The sequence below is a fragment of the Chionomys nivalis genome, chromosome 17, assembly GCF_950005125.1.
Source record: "Chionomys nivalis chromosome 17, mChiNiv1.1, whole genome shotgun sequence".
NCBI classification, from domain to species: Eukaryota; Metazoa; Chordata; class Mammalia; order Rodentia; family Cricetidae; genus Chionomys; species Chionomys nivalis.
In genome coordinates, this window is record NC_080102.1 from 15,476,482 (window position 1) to 15,498,359 (window position 21,878).

General features: G+C 38.2%; 1 protein-coding gene across 1 annotated transcript in view; it reads left to right on the forward strand.

Annotated features, from left to right (window-relative positions):
* Colec10 (collectin subfamily member 10) overlaps positions 1-21,878 on the forward strand; it is a 254,123-nt gene that overhangs the window by 24,428 nt on the left and 207,817 nt on the right. The window contains exon 3 of the mRNA XM_057791887.1: positions 14,226-14,317. The gene's annotated coding sequence lies outside the window, so the exon portion shown is untranslated. The remainder of the gene's footprint in view (positions 1-14,225; positions 14,318-21,878) is intronic.

The window sequence follows — 21,878 nt, forward strand, 5'->3', positions numbered from 1 at the left end:
TTCCACATGGCATTCTCTTGCGCCTTTCTCTTTGACAGCGGTAGTATTTTCAGGATCTGTTACCCAATTTTAAGTGCCCTTTGCTGATTATAGGGTTGTTTTTGCCTTTCTCATTTTACAACTCATAAAACTTACATGATCCTAGGGGATAGAAAAGTCACAAAGAGAAAAATTGTAACAATTAAGACAGGTCAAAAAAAAAGCTTTGAATCTCTCTGTTTTATGGATCAGAGAGGCAGTCAGATAGAACTGAAAAAGTGTTATATCCTACACCCAAAAATCCAAATTATATACCCATAAATCCATAGTATATACCTTAGGAATGGAGCAAAATTATACTGATCAGAAAGAAAATGAAAGATCAACAACTGGTGTGGCTTTTAAGAGGAAAGACAAGTGAAAAGTCTTATTCCAATTAAAAGGAGCATTGTAGTGAGATTGAAGCCCTTGTCATCAGAATCCCATGAACTTGATGTTTAGTATGACAAAGGGAATATTTGCGTGACTCGTTCATGAACCTCTAGACCAAGAGGATGCTGTGTATGTCTTTGTGCTTTTCTGGGAACAGACATGGCATTACAGAATGGAAGGAGCCCCTTTGAGCATTACCCTTCCTTATTTGGCTCACAGATTGTGTCAGGGGATGCTTAGAGAAATTTGAGGCTTGAGTCATTTCTGATATTGCAGTACAAGATTATTTCATGTCTTGTGACAGAATGTTAGAGTCATAATATTTACAATGGTGAAGAGATGAAGATAAATAAAATTGTAGAAAAAAATATTTTACAATTTTATTCAGCTCTTCAACCTTATAGATGGGACTAAGACACCACAGTCATAACTAAAACCACAGATTTGATGTCTATGTACAAGGCGTTGTATGCATGTATGCTAGTTAACCAGTAGCATTCCAATGAAGCATGTGTTCTAATAAAAATAATTGAAGACAATAGTGGAAAAATCTATATCCAATAAGAAAGGCTCTGCAGTCTTCATTTTACATAAGAAAGTAAGACTTCAGAATATGGAGAAACTAGTCTAGAATCAGGCTAGAGCAGCGAGTCTGCGTTTTCTCTCTGAACTCCAGCCTTGTTGGCTGACAGGACTCCTTCCTTCAAAGTGCCCAAGGAGTGATGGGAGCCAGGAATGACACAGGCCTCTTCTTTCCCTCTCCCAATAGCAGTATAAAATCGAAAGTCTCGTCTTACACTTCCTGAATCAGGAGGGGCTGTTTGTACATTATCTTCTCTGAGGATGTAAAATGCGATAGGTATCTTTAATGTTTGTTTTTGTTATCCAGCACTATACGCATAGAGAAATACATTCGAATGAAACCCAACATTCTTCCTCTGCTTTCTTTGGCCAAAGAGATGTCCTTTCCAGGTCTCCAGGCAAGTATAATGAATATTTTTAAAGAAAATATTATTCTGGAACTACCTAAATCTATTATAAGACTCCGAATGTGGTAAGAGTCCACATTCCTCCAGTCTGTTTTTCTACTTCAATAATTTCTTTGTTCTTCAGAAAAAAAAAGTCTGTCTTCTTTTACTTGACTCATCTTAAAAGCCTGATTAAAGCCACAGTTGGGTATAATGTATGTAGGATGCAGCTATTAATTCTTTTTAAACAATGACTCTTCCAGAATTGTTGTATGTGTACTTTACTGAAAGTGATCCCAAATCAGAGGGTGCATGCAATAGTAACATCTCCATTTTAAATTTTTAACAAGATTAGGATTTTTACATACAATCTGGAAAGTATAAGTTAGGATTAAAGTTCATGAGGTCACGGAAACCTGGAGTTGGGTTTTCATTTGTCTAAGGGCTGTGGTGAGAGTAGCAGGGGTTGAGGCTTCTGTACCCCTTTTGGATATAGTGGATGCAATTCCAGATGATCTCTGCAGGTTCGGAGTGTAAACTAAGCTCTTCGGAAACAATGGGGGCCGTATTTGTTCCCAAATCAGCCAGCTGACCTCACTTGCTCATAGGAGCCCTTGAAGATACTGAGCTGTTCCCAAGATGACCATTGAAGGAAGCTGCTCTTCATTGCAGACAGTCGGGCCTAGGTGCACTTGTCTTTGCTTGAGGATAGGAGAGCCCTCAGGCCATGCAGCAAGCAAAGGTAGACACTGAAGAATAAAGAAACAGGTTGAAGTTAACAAAGAAAGAAGAAATCCTGGTGCCAAGAAGCCACTCAGTCCAGAAGCATGGGACTTAATTTCATTTTTCATCTCCATCTTGATTCTTGGCTATGACCTACCTTGTTATATAAGTCACAGAATTTCACTTCACAATCTTCATGTGCCTGATTTATTTTTTCTGTGAGGAATGGCTGCATTCTTTTATGATTTTATTGCAATGCCTTCCGTGTCTATGCTTTAAAGGAGACTATAACTAACTGTGGCAACTAGACATCAAATGTGAATAAAGAGGGGATGGAGAGATGGCTCAGCAATTAAGAGGACCCACTGCTCTCCCAGAGGACCTGGATTCAATTCCCAGCACCCGCATGGTGGCTCACAAGCATCTGTAACTCTAGCTCCAGGGAATCGGACACTCTCTGCACACACCAGATCCACATGTGTGTGCATGAGTTGTCCAGACACATACTTAGGCAAAACACCCATATGAAGAAAGATATAATAATAATAATAATAAAGAGTTGTCCTTTAAAAAGTGTGAATAAAGAGAATTTGGGGCCAATTACCCTTGAGTCTTAAAACATGTGTGAGTTAGTTGTGACCAAAATTTTTGAGAGAGTTGAGATCTGACAACGCCATACAGGTCCGAGCAGCTGATTAAATCCTCCCATTCCACCACTCTTGGCTCTATTCCCTCTTATTCTGTGGCTCTGTGTGAGTTGCAGTTCATCTATTGGACGACTGAAGTACCAATTTGCATAAAGCCTCTCATAGTGTCTTTTTTTATTATATGTTTTCTATATAAACATATATTAAAGGCCTTCCTTCCTCTTCTCTAAGACCACTTGCTTCATCAACATGTTATATTCCGTTAGTATTGTATTAGTTTCCTTTCTTTTATCAGATATATTGACAAAATATCTACTAAAAACAATGTGGGGGAAAGAAGCGTTTGTTGCTTTCGCAGAGTTTGAGGGTATAGGTGGCAAGAGCATGAGGCAGCCAAGAAAAGCCTAAAGCAGAAAGAGATGAATGTGGCCACTCACCTTCGTTCTTCTTTTTTTATTCAGTCAGGGACTGCAGCCCACGGGATGGTGTTATCCACAGTTAGGGTGGCCCTTTGTACTCCAGTTAATCAAACTTAGAAAATCCCTCACAGGCAGGCCCAGGAATTTGTTTCCATAGCAATTTTAGATTCTGTCAAGTGGATGATCAGAATTAACCACCACAATTAGAGAAACCTGAATCACATCACTTGACCCCCCTCTCAGACAGCTGAGTTAGGATAATTACATTTCTCCATATCCCGAAGCAACTATCTATCGTTTCATTTGCTATGTGCTGTTAGAGTTGTCTATTTATATGTTTATCATTCTAAATGTTATGCAGCTTATTATTCTTTGCATGGAGGAAAAACTTCTCAAAAATCCTTTTTCTGACAAATAAAAACTAGTTTCAGATAAAGTAGCGTATAGTTGCTTAATAGACTCATTTAATACTCTGTGAGGTCAGTCACAAGAGAATTCATGTTATATTATTTCCCTAATATGATATATCCAGGACAGGACGCCTGGTAGAGACAGAACACAGTTTATTGGCTGCTGCCAGCTGAGGAAGAAATGCATTAAGAAATACTTAATGAGTATGGAATTTCCACACTGGATGAGGAGAAATTCTGTGGATTGACAATAGTGCTGAAACATTGAAATGTCCTTCCGCCACTGGGTTATAGATGAGGAAGTGGCCACAAGATTCTCTTGAGCTGCAAGACTCATTTGAGTATTTTGAAACCATAACTTTTAAAAAGCAAAATTTTTACAGACAGCAAAGGCAATGAACAACACAATGAGGCAGTTTCCATATGTCTTGGGGTGTTTTTAAGACTTTTCATTACAGTGTCCTAACTCTTTACTACCTGAATTCTAAACCCTTGGTAGAATAGAACTCTACAGCAGTTCTGTAAGTAACAGACTTTGCCAAGGAGTTATTTTTTTCTGTTTCAAAGTCTCCATTAATAGCTGAAGAAGATTTTAACGAGGAAAGTGTGTTTGAAATATGAGTAGGTATTTTACCAAGCAAAACAATAGTCTGATTTCCCTTTTTGTAATTTACTGACATAGATGTTTATCTTTACTTGATTTTCCATGTATGAGAGTTTTGCCCATATATGTGCATGTGCACCATGTGCATATACCTGGTGACAGCAGAGACCAGAAGAGGGCATCAGATGTCCTGGAACTAAAGTTATAGATTGCTTGAATACCATTAATGAATAAAGAAACTACCTTGGCCTGTTGATAGGGCAGAACTTAGGTAGGCAGGGAAAACTGGACTGAATGCTGGGAGAAGGAAGGCAGAGAGAGGGAGAGATGCCCTGGAGCCACTGCCAGAGTCAGACTTGCTGAAACTTTGCCAATAAGCCACTGCCATGTGGCGATATACAGATTAATAGAAATGAGTTAAATTAATATGTAAGAGTTAGCCAATAAGAAGTTAGAGCTAGGGCTGGAGAGATGGCTCAGTGGTTAAGAGCATTGCTTGCTCTTCCAAAGGTCCTGAGTTCAATTCCCAGCAACCACTTGGTCATTCACAACCATCTGTAATGAGGTCTGGTGCCCTCTTCCGGCCTGCAGGCATACACACAGACTGACTATTGTATACTTGTATACATAATAAATAATTATTTAAAAAAAAAAAAAGAAGAAGTTATAGCTAACTGGCCAAGCAGTGAATTAATACATTTTTGTGTGATTATTTCATGGCTAAGCTAGCCAGGCGTCTGGAATAAACAAACAGGCCCTCCTCCTCCAGTAGTGTGGTGCTCTGTGGGAGCTGGGAGCTAAAACCTAGTCCTCAGGAAGAGCAGCACTTAACCACTGAGTTATCTCTACATCCCCTATGCATGAATATTTTAATTTAAAAACTTCACTATTGTGTTTTGAATAAGAAGTTCACTTATATGGGATGAGATGTAACAGGCACTGACGAGAAATACTTGTGAGAAAGTTGTACACAACTAGAATGGTTCTAACCCTTCTTCCTGGACTTGTGGGCTGTACCTCTAAACACCCCTGCAGTACTCAGAGGTACTGTGTGATGGTTCTGGCTGAAGGAGATGAACAAAATCCTAATATAATTGCATGAAGCTTCTGAAATCAAAGCACTATTTGTTCTCACAGCATAACTTCTCCTTCTGGATTCTTTATCTTTTAATTTCACTCATCAGAGGTAATTGAATATCGAATTTAGTTTTCGATAAAAGCATCAAATATTTCAAGGTCATGACTGCTCATGCTATTCCTTTAAGACAGCTTTTCAGTATGTAAAGAAAACCCATTTATTGCTGTAAGGCCATATTCTTTGACAAACCATACAAAAGAACCTTCTCTTGCTTGGAATTTGCCTTAAATGTCTACATCATATTCTTTTGATTAAACTATGATCAAGTAATATTTCTGTTTGTTAAAAAATATTCTTTTAAAACATTTTTGCTCAATATTTTTGAAAAATTTATATTAGTAATACCATTTATTGATGAATGAAATTGCTGAGAAAAAGGAATTTATAAGCCAAGCAGATAAAGGATACAACAGCAATCATTATTCTTTATGAATCATTAGTTTAACAAATTAACTTACTTTCAAGATATTTTTCTGGTGCAATTTTTAGCATATATGATAATAACATTTTCTAATTTGTAGTCTTGAATTGTTTTCTGTCTCAGATTTAAAAATTTCAGCATATTCATATTTAAGTGATTTTCAATGGTTTTAATATTTCAAATAGTTTCTATAACAAATATCATTATATATTATATAATTATATATTATCATTATAAAATATAATTATCATATCACATACATGTGCAAAAACAACTCTCACACATACCACAAGCATATATATATTTATTATATATGTTTATATATAAAAAAGTCATGAGATATGCCTCTAGTTATTTCTTTAGTTGAATTTATATGTCACAGAATTCAAACATTTAAACTCTTGAAGAAAATACCACAGTTTTTCTAGATAAATGGCCTTCCTTTGTTTTTAAGCTTAATAATCTCAGTATTATCAATGTATTTATCTATCTTTGTCAATCTGATGGGCAAAATATCCTCTTTTATTTCCTATGCTTTTCTTTTGTTACTAATAGAGTTGAACACATCATTTTATATGATTAGTGACTTTGTATACAGATTTTAGAAATAGCTTGCTCAAATTTTTTTTTTTTACCAATTTTCTATTGACTTTTATATTGTTTCGTATTGATCCATGGTAGCTCTAAACTAAACAGGGTTGTCAACTACTATGTTGCAAATACTTTTCCTCAATCAGTTGTTTGATTCCTCTGTTAGCATCTCTCCTTGTGGTGAGAATGTCATGTTTCTACCTCAATACTCCATCACATTCAAATTGAATGACTACTTTTTTTAACGTGGTTTAATGCTACCAGCATTATATGATATGGATGTCAAGGTAAAGTTACTTGCTGTCAATCCTTACTGCCTGAGACTCGAGACCAGTGCCTGGGACTCGCAGGGTAGAAGGGGCAAACCAATTCCTATAAGTTGCCTCTGACCTATGCACAGGAACATACAGGAGCACACACACCACAAATAAACATAATAAATAAAATAATGTGAAAGATGTTTCAATGGCGCTGTCAATTTCTAAGTATTATTTCTTTGAGTTTTCTTTTTGAGTGAAGTATTGGGGCAAAACCCAGGGCCTTAGGCAGTGTAGACAAGCATTCTATCACTGAACTAGATCTCCAATAACCATTAAAATTTAAAAAATTAAAGTTATTGAAGTGATATTTAGAAGGGAGTAGGCCTTCCTAAATATTTTATATAAGAAATGGATTTTTCTGGAAAAAATGGATTTTTCTGGAAAGGCACTTGAAAGAACAGAAATATATTTCAGTCGAATGCTTACTCTGTGCTGGGAATTATATTAAATGTTTTACATGTATTTAGTTTTCAAAATTAATCCTTGTGGCAGACCAGGATTTTTCATTTCTTATTGCTACTATATCAAAAGAGGGCAAGTTAATGGCTTATCCACAGGCATAGGGCCAAACAGAGAGGAGCTCTTGGAATCCACATCTCAGTTTTCACACTAACCACAGAGCCTCACGCTCACTCTCTGGAAGACAAATACTGCTTAGACATATAGAATATACAAAATTTGTAGCTTGCCTTTCCATGGCTCTCCTTTTGACCCCGACTATTTTATCCCGAGGCTGTGAATAAAATAAGATCTACATGACTCAAGTGCTGCTCTCTTTCCATTGTGTTCTCATGAGCTAAAAAAAGAAAAGAGAATGAAAAGAAAGAAAGAAATACTTAAAAATTTTAGCTGCTTATATCAGGCAATTTTCTCTAACAAAACTGAGTTAATCACCAGCATTTTCAGAAAAACTTTTCACGATGTCTGGGTCTAGACCCACACTTTGTTTTCTTTAGCTTTGAGACATTGGTCTGTTGACTGATGGTGTTGTCTGTCCCCTTTGTCACAGGGCTCATGTGTTAGGGACTTACCTTGCTGAATCCCTCCCTGTTTGAACAGTCACTTCCTCCTGTCTCCACAGGCTGCCTTTGATGTCTCCTCCTGTCTGGTATTATTTTTGAAATGAGAGTGTGGGAAGAGAAGAGGAAATGTGTCTCTGTAACTAGGGTACCAAAGACTGGTCCATCAGGATGTGTCCAGTTCTGAATTTTAACACATGCACTGCCAGACTTTCCAGTTGTTTTTGCATTTAAATTCCAATTTGACCCTTGGTGGAAAGTCCTTTGTAAGCAAACATTCATAGTGGACAACTGAAAGAATTTTAATTCAAGGACTAAAAATGTCCTAAAAGTAGAATCCAGAAAACTTTTAACTAGGGAAGCTTGAAAGCAAAAAAAAAAAAAAAAAAAAAAAAAAAAAAAAAAAGCAAGTCAGATGGAAAGCTGAGAAGCTAGCGTTTTAACCTCTATTTTCTTGTGAAGCTGCTGAGTAGAGCTGAGAAGGGCACTTACACATCTAGATCATAGTTTCGGTACAACGTACAGAGACTTGAGGGGTGTCTCTGAGACCCTTTCTGGTATCACAGGATGATCTTGAGCTCACCATGTAGCTGATGTAGAGGATGCCTCCAACTTCTGATCTTCCTTCCCCTACCTCGTCAGGGTTGGGATCACAGGTGTCTACTACCTGGCCTAGTAATTGTGTGAGAATCTGAACCTAGAGCTAAGCAGATGCTAGGCAGGAGGCCTACTAACTAAACTACATTCCCAGCCCCAAGAGCAAGCAGGTTTTACACAAAAGGAGAGAGAAAAAGATTGGAGTTAGTTTGGCAGGAGAGGCAGAGTCAGTCAGATGCTGGCTATCTGGGATGTTGGTGCAGCCAAGGAGAAAAATGTTTTGGTTTTGTCATGGTGCTTGAAAATGTCCTTCAGGACCTTATCTGCCTGCCTCCAAAGTTCTCTTTATGTACCACTATCTCAGAGTTGGAATTTGAGGTCCTTAGTTTGTCTTCCAGGTCGGTCACCGGTAAGTGGACAGCTTAACATCAACACAGTAGTGAAAACGGCAGGGCTTTGCCAGGTGCCCACAAGCCTCTGCAGTGTGGCCTGCCCGTCTGCTTCTGCCCAGTGTTTTTAGCCACTCTGTTGTTTCTTCAGGGCAACACACAGGTCTTATTACCTCAGGGTTTTTGCAACTTCAGCCTCCACCCACCCTTACAGTGTTCTTCCTGCAGACCTGAATGGCTGGTTCCTCATTTCTCTTAAGGTTGGGTTACGCCATTTCATCAATCCTACGCCTTCCCCAGTGGTAGAATTTGAAGTAGCCTTTCCTCAGACGCGAGCTCCCAGTTCTAAATGAAGGCATTAGAACATTAGAAAGCTCGGAGGATCGACTCCATGAAGGAACAGGTTTTCAATGTTCTCACCACAACACAGTAAATAAGCGGGTGATATGATGCAGTAGTCAGCTTAACTGAATCTTTCTACAATGTATTTGTATATTAAATAATTAAAGTTGTGCTCCAGAAGTACCCAGAATCGCTATTGCTAACTAAAAATTAAACTACCTACTTTGACAAAAAGACAAGTTATCAGGAAGAGAATCACTCGGAGTTGTTTGTCCTTTCAGCCCCAATATCTTCAAATGGTTATCTGAAACACAACCATGTAAAGGTTGTTTAATTAGAAAACAAAAAACAAAAAACCTCAAATTATTTGTTTCTACATGATTATATAGGGAGCAAGCATGCTAATGCCGTGTGCCTCCCTTTCCTTTTGGAAGAGCTTAGCCCATCATATGTGGTAGAAGCTGCTAAGTCGTAAGGCACTAAACCAGTTTAGAGCATTTTGTCTATTTTCTTTATTCAGTTACTGCCAAGAAATTTAAGAAGGGTGTTAAATCTAAATAGGCAAAACTCAAAAAGTTGATTTATTCGGTCTAAAACTGAACCTACTTTTTGTGAAATTGTACACTGGATTTTTCTTCACATGTCAGAGGTTATAATCATACTATATAAGATGAACAGTGGTGATCATACATTTATTTTTATAATATGAGACATTTGCATATACTTTATAAAGACACATTGCAGAAATGCAGAAATGCAATGTGTTATCCACTGATTCCTTTCTTTTTTATCAATACCATTATTTTTTTAAAAGCTTTAGAGTCATGGTTCTAGCTGCCTCTGTGAAGGTGGGAGGTTTCCTAGCTCTATGGTGGTGAGTAAAAAGAACACCTTCAAGATAGAGTGTGATGAACGTGGCACACATATCAGGAAGATACCATGCTGGTGGAATTGCCAGCAGAAAATCCCTTGTGGGCTGTTGAATGTGGGAAAGAGGCCAGGCAAGGTGTTTTAAGGGACAGCTTCTTTGATCTCTGAAGGAAGATAATAGAATCATGGAAAAACTGGTATTTCCCTGCCTCTGTGACAACAGCAACTTCAAAGGACAAAGCAGCTCCAGGAGTCCCGCATACCCAAGACATCCTGCTTGGTGTTTGCCACGCATCATTTCCTTTAATAACGTTGCGGAGATGTTCACATGAGTCCCCCTTTCACTGAGATGACCAAGCTTTAATTAGATAAGTCAATCTCGACAAAAGTCAGAAACTTAGCCAGGCTAGGCGCTGGCGTTTACACCCAGTGTAAATCTAAGCTGGATTCCAAGGCTTTTAGTAATAACTTCTGATAAGATGGAGTGTGTAAACGATGCAATACGAAGTGAATGTGTGCTCTCAGCAGGAAGTCTGAGCATCTGTCATGCATCCTGTAAGAAGCCAGGGGAGTCATTGAATTCCTTTCTCACTTAACTCAGCAGTCTCTGGGTGGAGCCTGATATGGAGCCCCAGGATTGCAGACTTCCTGTCTCTGTGTTGGATATTCACAACAGGTCCTTCAGGAACACAGCCACAACCCCTGCCAGTTTTTTTTTTTTTAAGTGCTAGTGCAATTGTGTGTAACAGGTTTTGCATCACTTTTATCTCTGAAAGGCTCAGGAAATGTGTCGTGTGAGTTATTGTATTGTGATTAAATAAATATATATTTTCTAACTAAACTGAAATACTTCTTGGCATGAAAGCCAAGAACTATAAAGGGAGCCCAGGATGATCAGATTATAATTGTACTACCATGTCTGCCTTATGTATTTCCCTATGTTTAAGTCCAAACAGATATAGCACATGAAAAGCAGCCCTGCTAGAACATACAATATAATTCAACACAGTACTTGATAGATGTTTGCACGATCTGTATAGTAAAGATGATAGTGTCTTAGTAAGGAGGAGAAAGTCTAGAGAAATATTCAAAAAATACGTTTAGAAATGCACATACTTTCTTATATTTTTTTAAAAAATATTTAGCTGTGTCTCTCTCTCCTTCATTCCTTCCTTTATCTAGGCATAATCTAGAGGGTCATACATGTGAGGCAAACACTCTTACTCAGGAGCCTTTAAGTCAATCGTTTCTTTTTTCAAGCGTTAATTATTTTTAGGCTCTCTTTTGTGGGTATATTAGAAGGGAAGTGGCAGGTGACATGATTGTCATTTTCCCTACCAAATTCTCGGGAGATAGATATAATAACACATGTGGACTTAGCAGATGGGAATTAATGTGAGCAAGAACTGGTACTGGTGTTCAAAACACACACTCATCTAGACACAAAGACTTGCACATGTTCACAGCAGGAGGCAGCTAGAGGACACAAGGTTCAGAATTATGCTACAAATCTCGACAGGCCAGCAGCAACAAACATCAGGTCCCAGCTGCCCTTGCACTTGGCAAGGATTTGTGGTCAAGTCTTCAGTTCTTGGCAGCTAGATGAGGTCAAAATAAAGCAATTTTGAGTCCCTAGGTAGATTCTTGTTATGGTAAGGAAGACTCAGAGAGAAACCAAGAGCAGCAGCTTTCAGAACCAAGACCCAAAGAACCCAAGAGCAGAACTAGGCCACATGGATGCTGCATTTTCAGAGCAACTTATACACCCTAATCTTCTCCCAGGACCCCCATGAGAAATTAAAGCTGAGACCACTTTGGTGGGAAGGTCAAGTAGATGCAGGTACGAAGTCACTGTGTGGTTCCCATCTTGTTGAAGATTCGGGGCTTGGGTGTGCACGGTGATGACGAATCACACTAGCAAAGCTGCTGATTTTAACAGTAGATATATACAAGTGAACAAGTGTTTATTGAGCTCGTAAATATCCTTTTCAGTTGGATTCCCAACAAGAAACAGATGGCATATGCGCATGGAACAACTGAAAGGAGTTGAATGAAAAGTTTGTCTACAAGTGTGTGAGACAGAGTTATAGAAAACCAACCGCAGATGGTGAATTACTCTGGGGCTAAAAAGAGGAGCTATTACCATCACTAGTCCTAAACATGGAAGCTGAGACTAGAAACCACCTACACAGTGTATACATGACTGCTATTTTAGACTTCTCTTGCCTAGTAAAGTGAGGTTTCAAACACTTCCTTGCTTGCTTTAAAATTTTACAAGTCCATTCATCTCAAATCATTGCTACCCAAATTCATCTTTTCAGGGTAATGGGTAATGTTTGGTGATCATGGTTATCAAACAAATGTTTGATTCCTAGTTGATTTCAAAACTCGTATCTTGGATCTCCCAATCGTAAATAGTTTATTGTGACCCTTTTTGCAATTATAAACAAGCCCTTGTGTTATCTCTTAAATCTGATTGTCTCCCACAAGTTTATGAAGCCTTGTTCCTACCTGGTAGCAGTATTTGAGAAGGTAGAAGAAACTATAGGGTGAGGGGCCCAGATTGAAGACGTAGGTTCTAGGGTCCCAGCTAGTCCCAGTTACCCCTCTGTTCTCTCTATACCATTCTCTCTATACCCTGTCTGTCATGAGGTTAACTCATTTCTGATACTTGTTTCTGCCTTGTGATGTGATGATTCCCCAAGGACCCAGTATTGGCAGAGCCACAGTGGAAGAATGGTGTCTCTGAAGCTAGGAAAAAACACAAACTTTTCTTTCCTTTAAATGCTTCAGTCACATTTGTCATAGTGATTAAAAACCTAATGCACCCCACACTAAACATATCTACCCTAACTAGAACCCAAGCCTTCAGAAACATGCCTGCCTCCCCAATGAGATACAGAATGACTCTGCCCCATAGCATACTAGCTACCACTCTTTTCCTAAGCTACTTTCACTATTGTGAAGAAACCACTTAAAGAAGGAAGAGTTTAACCTGGGTCACAGTTTCTAGGTCACTTCATTATGATAGACAAGGCAAGGTGATTGGAGCTCCTCACGGCTGTGTTGGTAGGATTATGAGGTGACTGTCTCATACCTGTCCAGTTCTGGGAAAGAATATAGGGAAATGCCAAGGTCTGGGCTCTCTAGTTTTCTCCTTTTCCCTCTTTTATTTACCCAGGAGTAAATAAAAGATAATTCTGTCTACACTCTGGCTGGGCTGTCTTTCTAAGGTCACCGTTGTCTGGCAACACCCTCAGATGTACCCCTAAAGGTGCATTTCCATCATACCTTGGGGATTGGTAATTCAATCCAGTGATGATGAAGATCATTTAATGCACATACTGGTGCTGTAGACAGTCCAGCTTTGCCTTATTCATAGATTGTTCTTAGGACATTTCTAGAGCCCACATTTGAAAATGCAGTCGCCAGAAACTAGGACAAACCACTGTGAACCGCCAGGAGCCCTGTTGCTTTCATAAGGGGCACAATATCCCCTGGTTGGGTATTGAGGTGGGCTCTGAAATAAACTCACTTCTTCCCTCGTGCCCCCACTTCGTTCTCCCTTGGCCTATTTCAGCCTAGAGACACCAGGCGTGGAAGCTCGATCAACAACCATTAGACTCTGATCGTAAGAACAGAGCAGCACACTTGAAAGTGCTGCAACGGGAGTGCCTCCATTTTTGATATTTGATATTTAACCTAAGGGTTAAATAAGAATCAAACCTGGATTTTCTAGAAATACACTGCCGTAATATTTAAAAACTGTATTTAAGATCTTAAATAAGTTGAAAATTATTCTTCGTAAGAATTACCCTGGGAAATCCCTAAATTGCCCATAAATGCAGTGTATAAGGTACTTAGTGGATGCCTCTGTACGGTAATGTGCATGTATAGCTTGATAATGCACACAGCATGCAATTCCATGCAGACACTGTAATCAGCAAGTAAATAATTGAAGGTTTCTGCAATACTTCCACAATTCGGTGGAAATTCCAAATTGCTAGCTGTAACATTATCATTATTTCTGCATTACATTTTAGCGATTTTCCCAATTTTGATCAGTTTCTCCACGGCTTTCTAGTCATACTCTGATAAAAACTGTGATCCCAGAAATGGGTCCCAACTGAAAGAAATCTCATGACCATGTAAAGAGCATGGTCTATTTTATTTCATATCTGTCTATTTTATTTTTTATAATGGGCACACAGAGTTTTTTTTTTTCTGAACAATTGAAATGCAGGCTGCATGTATTTTTGCTTAATACTTTAGTATATGTTTCCTGAGAATTTTCTTGCATTAGCCACAGCATAGTCATTGAACAGAGAAATTGCATAGTTTTCTTTTGGTTTTCAGGATGATTTCCCATGCTCCCGGCCTACCAGTATCTTCCAGTACCGAATCTGGTCCAGGATAATGTGCTGCCCTTTGATATCATGTTTCCCGTCGTGAGTATTTTTACTTTAACTTGGACAGTTCGTTAATGATTTTTGCCTTCCACTACTGTGATGGTTTTGAGGACTGGAATCCAGAAACCAGCCCTTGCCTCATGTTTCTTTATATTATAACTTAGACTAAGAATGAATTATTTGGGTTGTCAAATGAGTGGCATTGTGTCCTTCTGAGGCTACTCTACCTGTAGATCACCCTGACTGATATGAGACATCATTTGGTTAACATGCTACCTGATTTTGCCACAGTGTATAAATTGGAATTTTTATAGTTACAATTTGTATAGTGATTCTTGGTTATTAGGATGATAATCTGCTTCTCAACAATACCCCTTCCCTATTAAGTCTTTGATCTCTTCTTGGAAGAGTCACTACCCAGCTCTGGCTTCACCAGGCATAAAGCAGTTTAATATTTGGAAATCCCTTGGGGATGGTTTTGGGAGACGACCAAAAGCCTTAAATTTATTTTAAACGTAGCCAACCTGATTGAGTCCATGTAACTATGGGTCTATGAAACTCAATTACAATACTCACAAAAGAAAAGGCCTATGGTTTGAGCTATACTTCATCACAATAGTTATAGACAGAATAATTAACCAATAAATGCAATGTTCAGTTCATAGATTACAGAAAAATTCTATGAATTCAATTCTATGAATTCAATAAAGTAAACATAAAAAACAAGCATTTAACTGTGGTGAATAGAAAAATTCAATAATAAATTTAAAATGACCTAATGATATTCACTCTACAAAATTTATACTTACTTGATATTTTTACTGTTATTATTATTCTAAGTTTGTAAGGATGGAACACAGGTGTCCATGGCACACAGGAATCAGGTATAAAATCGTAGGCTGTGCTATCTTGGCACATGGCTGTTAGGTCCTGGATTCTAGAGCTAGATTTTCACTTCTGCCATTGACTAGACAGGCCCATAGGTAAATTTCTTAACCATTGCCTCAATTTCCCCATCTGTAAAGTGGAGCATTAACAACATACTGTCTTGCATGATTGTCTTGAATATTTAAATATCTATCATATGTTAAGTGGTAAGATTAGAGCCAGCACACAGTTACCACCATCATCATTTTCACCTCTATACTGTCTCTTGAAGAGAGGAAACTTTCAAAGCTGGGCAACTCACCAGCTCTGAGAAGAAAAGAGAAGTCATTCAGGATGTTACTCATGACTCTTGGGTAGCTATAATAATGCTGGGTTCATTTATAAGCTGGGTCCCATAGCTGTGGAATTCCTTAGTGCCTAAGTCACTATGAGAGCTCTTTAAGTGTTGAGATGATTCTCATTTGAGGGTCACCCCTCGAAGCCTCATATCAACCCCTTCAACAGCACTGCTAGAATTACAGGTGTCATCGATCAGGGTTTATTTTTTAATTTTTTAAAAATTTTGAAATTATTTTACAGTTAAGTCATGTCCCTCTTCTTTTTTTCTTCCCCCAAACTCTCCCATAAACCTCTCTTTCAAATTTATATTATATATATATACATATATACATACACATTGCTAAATACAGAAATAAAACTGGTATATCATATTACTTGTCTATATGTTTTAGGACTGATTATTTGGTATTGAATGACAAATTTGTGTGCTTGTCCCTGGGGAAGACTATTTCTCCTGTTCTTAGCATTCCTTGGTTGCCTATAGTTCTTTGTGTAAGGTTGAGGCCTTGTGGGCTTTCCCCTGTATACTTCAGCATGTTTATTATTGCTGTCCTCGTTCAGCTCCCACTTCAGCAGTCATGCTGTTGAGACTTTATGGCTGCAGCTTCTGACATTACTGATCTCACAGCACACTCCCTCATCTTCTGGCTCTTACACTCTTTCTGCCTGCTTTTCCTTTAACATGCATGCTATGCTTTGGGTTTAAACAAAATTGTTTCGTGTTATCCCAACAACAGTTGTGAAGGGGTGTTATTATTACACCCATCATATGTACAAAAAGAGATTTTTTTTAAAAGGCTGGAGATAAGACTCATGTTTAAGAGTACTTGTTTTTGCAGAGGATTACATTACGATTATCAGAACCAACATGGGAAGCTTATAGATAACTGTAGATCTAACTCCAGGGGATCTGACATTCTTTTCTGACCTCACACACACACACAGAGAGAGAGAGAGAGAGAGAGAGAGAGAGAGAGAGAGAGAATTACTTAAGCTAATACAAAGAGACTCTTTATTAAGACATGTTTTTCAAGCCTTCTTGGACTAGTGGCATCAGGAAGATGTCACCAGGATTAGGCTAACATGAACAGAACATGTAGGCTACTTCGGAACCTGGGAGAACTGCTGCCGATGACAGGTTTTTTTGCTCACTCATGCTATAGAAACAACCCCTGAAAGAGTGGCACCTAGTTGGAAGAGAAAATTAACAGTACTCTGGCCTCTATTTCATGCAGTTATCTAATTCTGGTTGGTGTCTCTAGCCAGCTACCTAGATGCATACAGAAGCCAGAGGAAAGATTCTGAAGTGACTCCGTTAAGAGAAGTCATTCTTCCTGGGCACAGGTTGAAACTAGAATAAGTGCCGAGAATAAATGAAGCCCAGGGCAGGTGATGCCTGTCTGTTCCAGCGAGGAGGGCTGAAACATTTTAAATTACATTCATGTAGAATTATCAGTTTGAAAACTGGGAGAATCAGGTGCACGTTAGATGACAAATAGCATGCTTTTATGAGGGGAGAAAAATGGCTTTCATTAAAAGAGGATATCCCCAAGGTAGTGCTGTTGTGCCAAATGTGCAAATGTGATCACGAATCATTGAAGAGTGACTAACTTTAATTTTAGAGTCTAAACCTTGCCAACTGCATTCTGCTTTGAGTCCTGCTCTGCATCTTGACACCAATGGAATTACCGAACTGATTTGAGTTCAGCTCTGGGTTCTGAATGACCTCAGGGTCCTGAGTGTCCCCTACAATGTTTCTTTGGACACCATGTTTACTGTGTCTCTCCATGGAAGAGAAGGGAATGTGTTCATCTGCTTATTCTCTCGTGTGTGCTGTCTCGTCGTCTGTGAGGAGCCCTTGCTATGTGTTCCAGGGGATTTGATTCATGGGAAAGAACCTGAAGATTAATGTTAATAGTCTACATTTTATTTTAGTCCTTTAGGGGATCCTGAGCCTTTCTTTCCGGGTGGTAGTTGGTGACCTGCCTTGGAGTTTTAGATTTTTGCAGAGGTCGAGCACCACTTCCGTTAGAAATGTCTGTTCTTACTTCTTGGCACATAAATGAATGCAGACATGGTCATGCTCCAATAACCAGGTTTGGAGATTGGGCCCCATCCGGACAAGTGTTGAGAATACGAAACATCTGAAACAGAAATCCATGAGTAATTTGCAAAGGTTATTCTTTTCCCTGGTTCGGCAGCACAGTGTGTAGTCTAGGCACTATGTAAATTATTTCCAGCAGTCTCTTCCAACTGGGGAAGAGAGACTTTCCAGAACCAATCGGGAGTAATAGGACACTTTTAGTTAAAATAATAAAGTAAAATAAAAGACTCTGCCCAATAGAGTGGAAGAGGGAAAAGGAATATCTGGGCCTTTCTTCCTGCAGTCAATCACAATTTCCTCCTCAATTCATCTTATTTTAATTTTCCTAATGATTGAAGCACTTTGTTTAGGGTGAAGAATTATAAATCAATAGTGAATTACTCAACTAGGAAATGCAAATCAATAGTAACTTCCTACTGCAGGAACTTTCTGGTCTGAACTATTAGCAAGATGCTATTTGTTCTTAGAAAATGTTGCTTTAATAAGTGATAGCCTGTAGTAATGCTATTTACATATGAAGGCATTAGATAATAAATTTAGCTCAAGGTACAGTCCACTAACATCTGCATAATACAGAGATAGTATGAGAATAAACGGGCAAATCAGAATACTGCTCAAAAAAGACAATTTCCAGTACAAATTAGTGTATAACACTTGGCTAATCCAAATGTCCTAGATTTTCAGTTAATAAATCTTTAATGAGAATCTGTGCATATAATGATCTTTTAGAAGATCTTCAAATGACTTTTGCATTGGGATAATTTATGATAATTTTGCTTGATCTTGTTTTCATCTTTGTATTTAGTTAGTTTTCTGTGACAAGAAGACAGAAATGCTGAACCAGGGCAATGAAAGTCTTTAGCGTCTGCTTAGAGAAAGCATTGTCTGTTGGAAAGGAACCTGTAAGTTTATGCTCCCGAGTCACCCACCCACTATCTCGTTCAGCATGGAGTAAATTCCTTATGCCATGGCTTTTCTTTCCAGATTCTTTTGGGCAAACTCCCTTCCCCTGCTATGTGTGTTTGCTCCTATGCGTTTCTTAAATCTTTGCCCCTCTAGTAACATTAGCATTTGCCTGTACTGCAGGATCTAAATCACTTATCTAGAATTCAGCTTGCCCCAGGGAGAACCTCTTTGTACCAACTGGGTGTGATGACACATACCCTATAGGACTTCAGTGGTCCTCTGTTTCTAAAGAATGCTTCTACGGAAAGCCATAGTCAGAAGTGATTCTGCTGAGCTGTGTCTCTGGTTGTGTAGATGCTTGTATGCCCCTCTCCTTCTGCTAACTCATTTAGCACTCACGTGGCTGGTATGTGCTCAATTTGGATTTTATCTTTCTCAGCTCTCTCATTAGAGGCTACATCCTCACTTTCACAGCCACAACCCTGTATTCAGTGTTGCCTTATGTTCTAAAGATGGCTTTCAAAAGTGTGTAAGCTTAATGCCCCCATAAAACAGTGATGGTTGTAGTGGTAATTAGTGCAATCTAACACCCCTCATTCGTGGCTAACTTGTTTGCAAAAGATAGGGGATCAATCTCAAAAGTCACTAAAATTCGGAGGCATTACCATTATATAAGGTATAACTTTCCTTCATGTTTCATTAATTTTTTACAACCCATTGGGAAATGGATCCTTTGTTCCGACTTACACTGAAGCTATAATGAGGTGCCATTGATTAGCAACAGTTAGTACTTGAAAGAGGAAGTGCCCAGGAGAACTGGAAACTTGAGGGGATTTTAGGTAGAATTCTACCTGTCATAACCCCCTGGAACAGACAAAGGGTCTTCATATTGAAAAGACAATTGCTGAAATGAAAATTTTAGGTATTGCACATTGGGGACTTTCTGCATTAAATACCATACTTCCTCCGCAGTGCTTCTATGGTGCTTGGAAGTTTTGTGGCCTTTGATTCATTCCTTTTAAATCTTTCATATTTTATTTATTCCAACATGTAAAAAAGAGTTTAACTTTTCAAGTACATGAATTATACTATAAAAAGTTTATTACTCAAAAAGTATATGTTATTAAGAGATAAAAGTTTTTACCTTTTTGGGAAGATGCAGCTGCGAAGCTGCCAGTAGCCACATCATATAGCTCGAGTTGCTTTTTATCTCTTTTCCTAGCAGGTAATACCTTTTAACATTTCTGTTCCTAAAGTTGGTATTGATTTTACTCTTTATTCAGTTACAGCTTTATACGGTTTAAAGGAAGAACTTGAAGAAACAGGGCGGCAGCTAGCTAAAGCTTTTCTTTACTGCAAGGAATTAGCAATATAACTGATATATGGGATTTGTGATTTCTTTTTTGTTCTCAATGACCACATCAATCACCAAAATAAGAGGGCCTGTACTATATTCAGAACTACAACTGCCCACTTTATTTCTATGGCTCTCCTTGGTTTAGGAAGTACTCCTCTCTGTCATTGGGAACACTGTGATATGCAGCACTGAGTCAGGAATCCGGTCTTTAGGCCAACCCAAATTCTAAAAGATATCTTCAATTGCTTTAGTATTACATGTATGTATGTATGTATGTATGTGTATTTATGTATATGCATGTAAAATTTCACATATGTATAATTTCATAGTTACAATTTTATGTTTAAATGTCACATATTTACAATTTCATACCTACACATATAAATATATATGTGTATATTAATATATATATGTGTGTGTGTATAGTTATATATGTGAAATTGTATATATGTGAAATATATAGAGATATAAATCTCTATGTACATATATAAGTGAAACTAGCCAAGGTTACTCATAATTGGTCACCAAGAATCCAAAATCATTGGGAAAAAAACATTTATTTGACTCTAGCTAACATAACTTGGGCTTAGAGAGTTTCTATTGGACCTAATGAAGAATGGTTAGTATTAAGAAATTAAAAAGACATCCAAAAAGAAAATACAAGTCAGTAACAGAGATCCAACTTAATACAATATATAGCCTTTTCCAAAAGAAGAAAAACCACAACCAAGGATTTGACAGAGAATGTAAAATAAGGAATCAATAGATCAACACACTGATCTCACAGAAGTGTGTTAGATGGACAGTTCTGGGAAGCTTGCAGGTAGGAGAATGGAATCCCGGTGTTCTGGGCTGGCTCAGAGTACCTGTGCAGTGTGGGTCTGTGATGAGCCACTCCGGGTCAGATTTGATTCATCCTAAGTTAATTCTTTACACATGGGTGTCAGAGTAACAAATTTTAAGCACGCTTTTTCCTTATTTAAATATTATAATAACTTCTATTGCCCTCCTGAAGAAATTCTAAACTCCATAAAATGTCCCAAGAATTTTTATGGTATTGTCCATTTTCATCTCACATTGTCTATATTCCAATATGAGATTCTGCTATACTTCCAACACATGCATCTGCTCTACGCCACGATCTTTTCATACATGTCATTACTTCTGTTAGAAGACTTTTACCTTTGAAATTCTCCCTTGTCCTTCAAGTCTTAATTGCAATGGCGCTGCTTTTATGAAGCTTGTCTTACCTTTTCTCCCAGGAGAGTTGGTCCCCCACTGTCCTTGTGCAGTCTCAAATTATAGCAGTATTGTACCTTGCTGCAATTTTATTTTACATGACTATCTCTTGTACTAGAGATATCACCTCATTGTTGACAGATTCCATGTATTATTCATTAACCCTAATGTTTAATATTACATCTGCCCCATTTGGGCTCGCAAGGCTTTATTGGATGAATACTGAGACAGGTTTTCAATTAATCTTGAGAGGAGGGTCAAGGTGTGATATAAAATAAACACAGTAAGGTCTGGTTACCAAAAATAGAAGAGAGAGCCACATTGTGGCCAACATCAGCAACAATGCCTGGCTAAGTTCTTGGTTAAAAAAAAAAAAAAAAGACCTCTGGAACTTTCTTTGAGGTAAAAGGAGGCTTCCTTTTCAATACAGAAGCAGAATAAAGCTAAGCCATTATAGAGAAGGATAAAAATCTAGAAGTATGACTACCCAGTCTTCAAAACTGCTGACTTTCCTTTCCCTAGAGAAGCAATAGATAGCTCCTGGCCTCGTTCAGGATACAGTATTGGATTTAGCTTCTTGAAACCTCCATTTCCCCAATTTACAATAAAAACAATACTACCAATCATGGAGAACTGGAGAGAATCCCCTACAACTACAAAGCACAAACGTAATAAGGTGGGTCCCTGTGTCTTCCATGTCTGCAGACTGTGGTTGTTTGTGTTCAGGGTCCTTTCTAACTAGATTGGTTTTAGAATCACAACAGAAA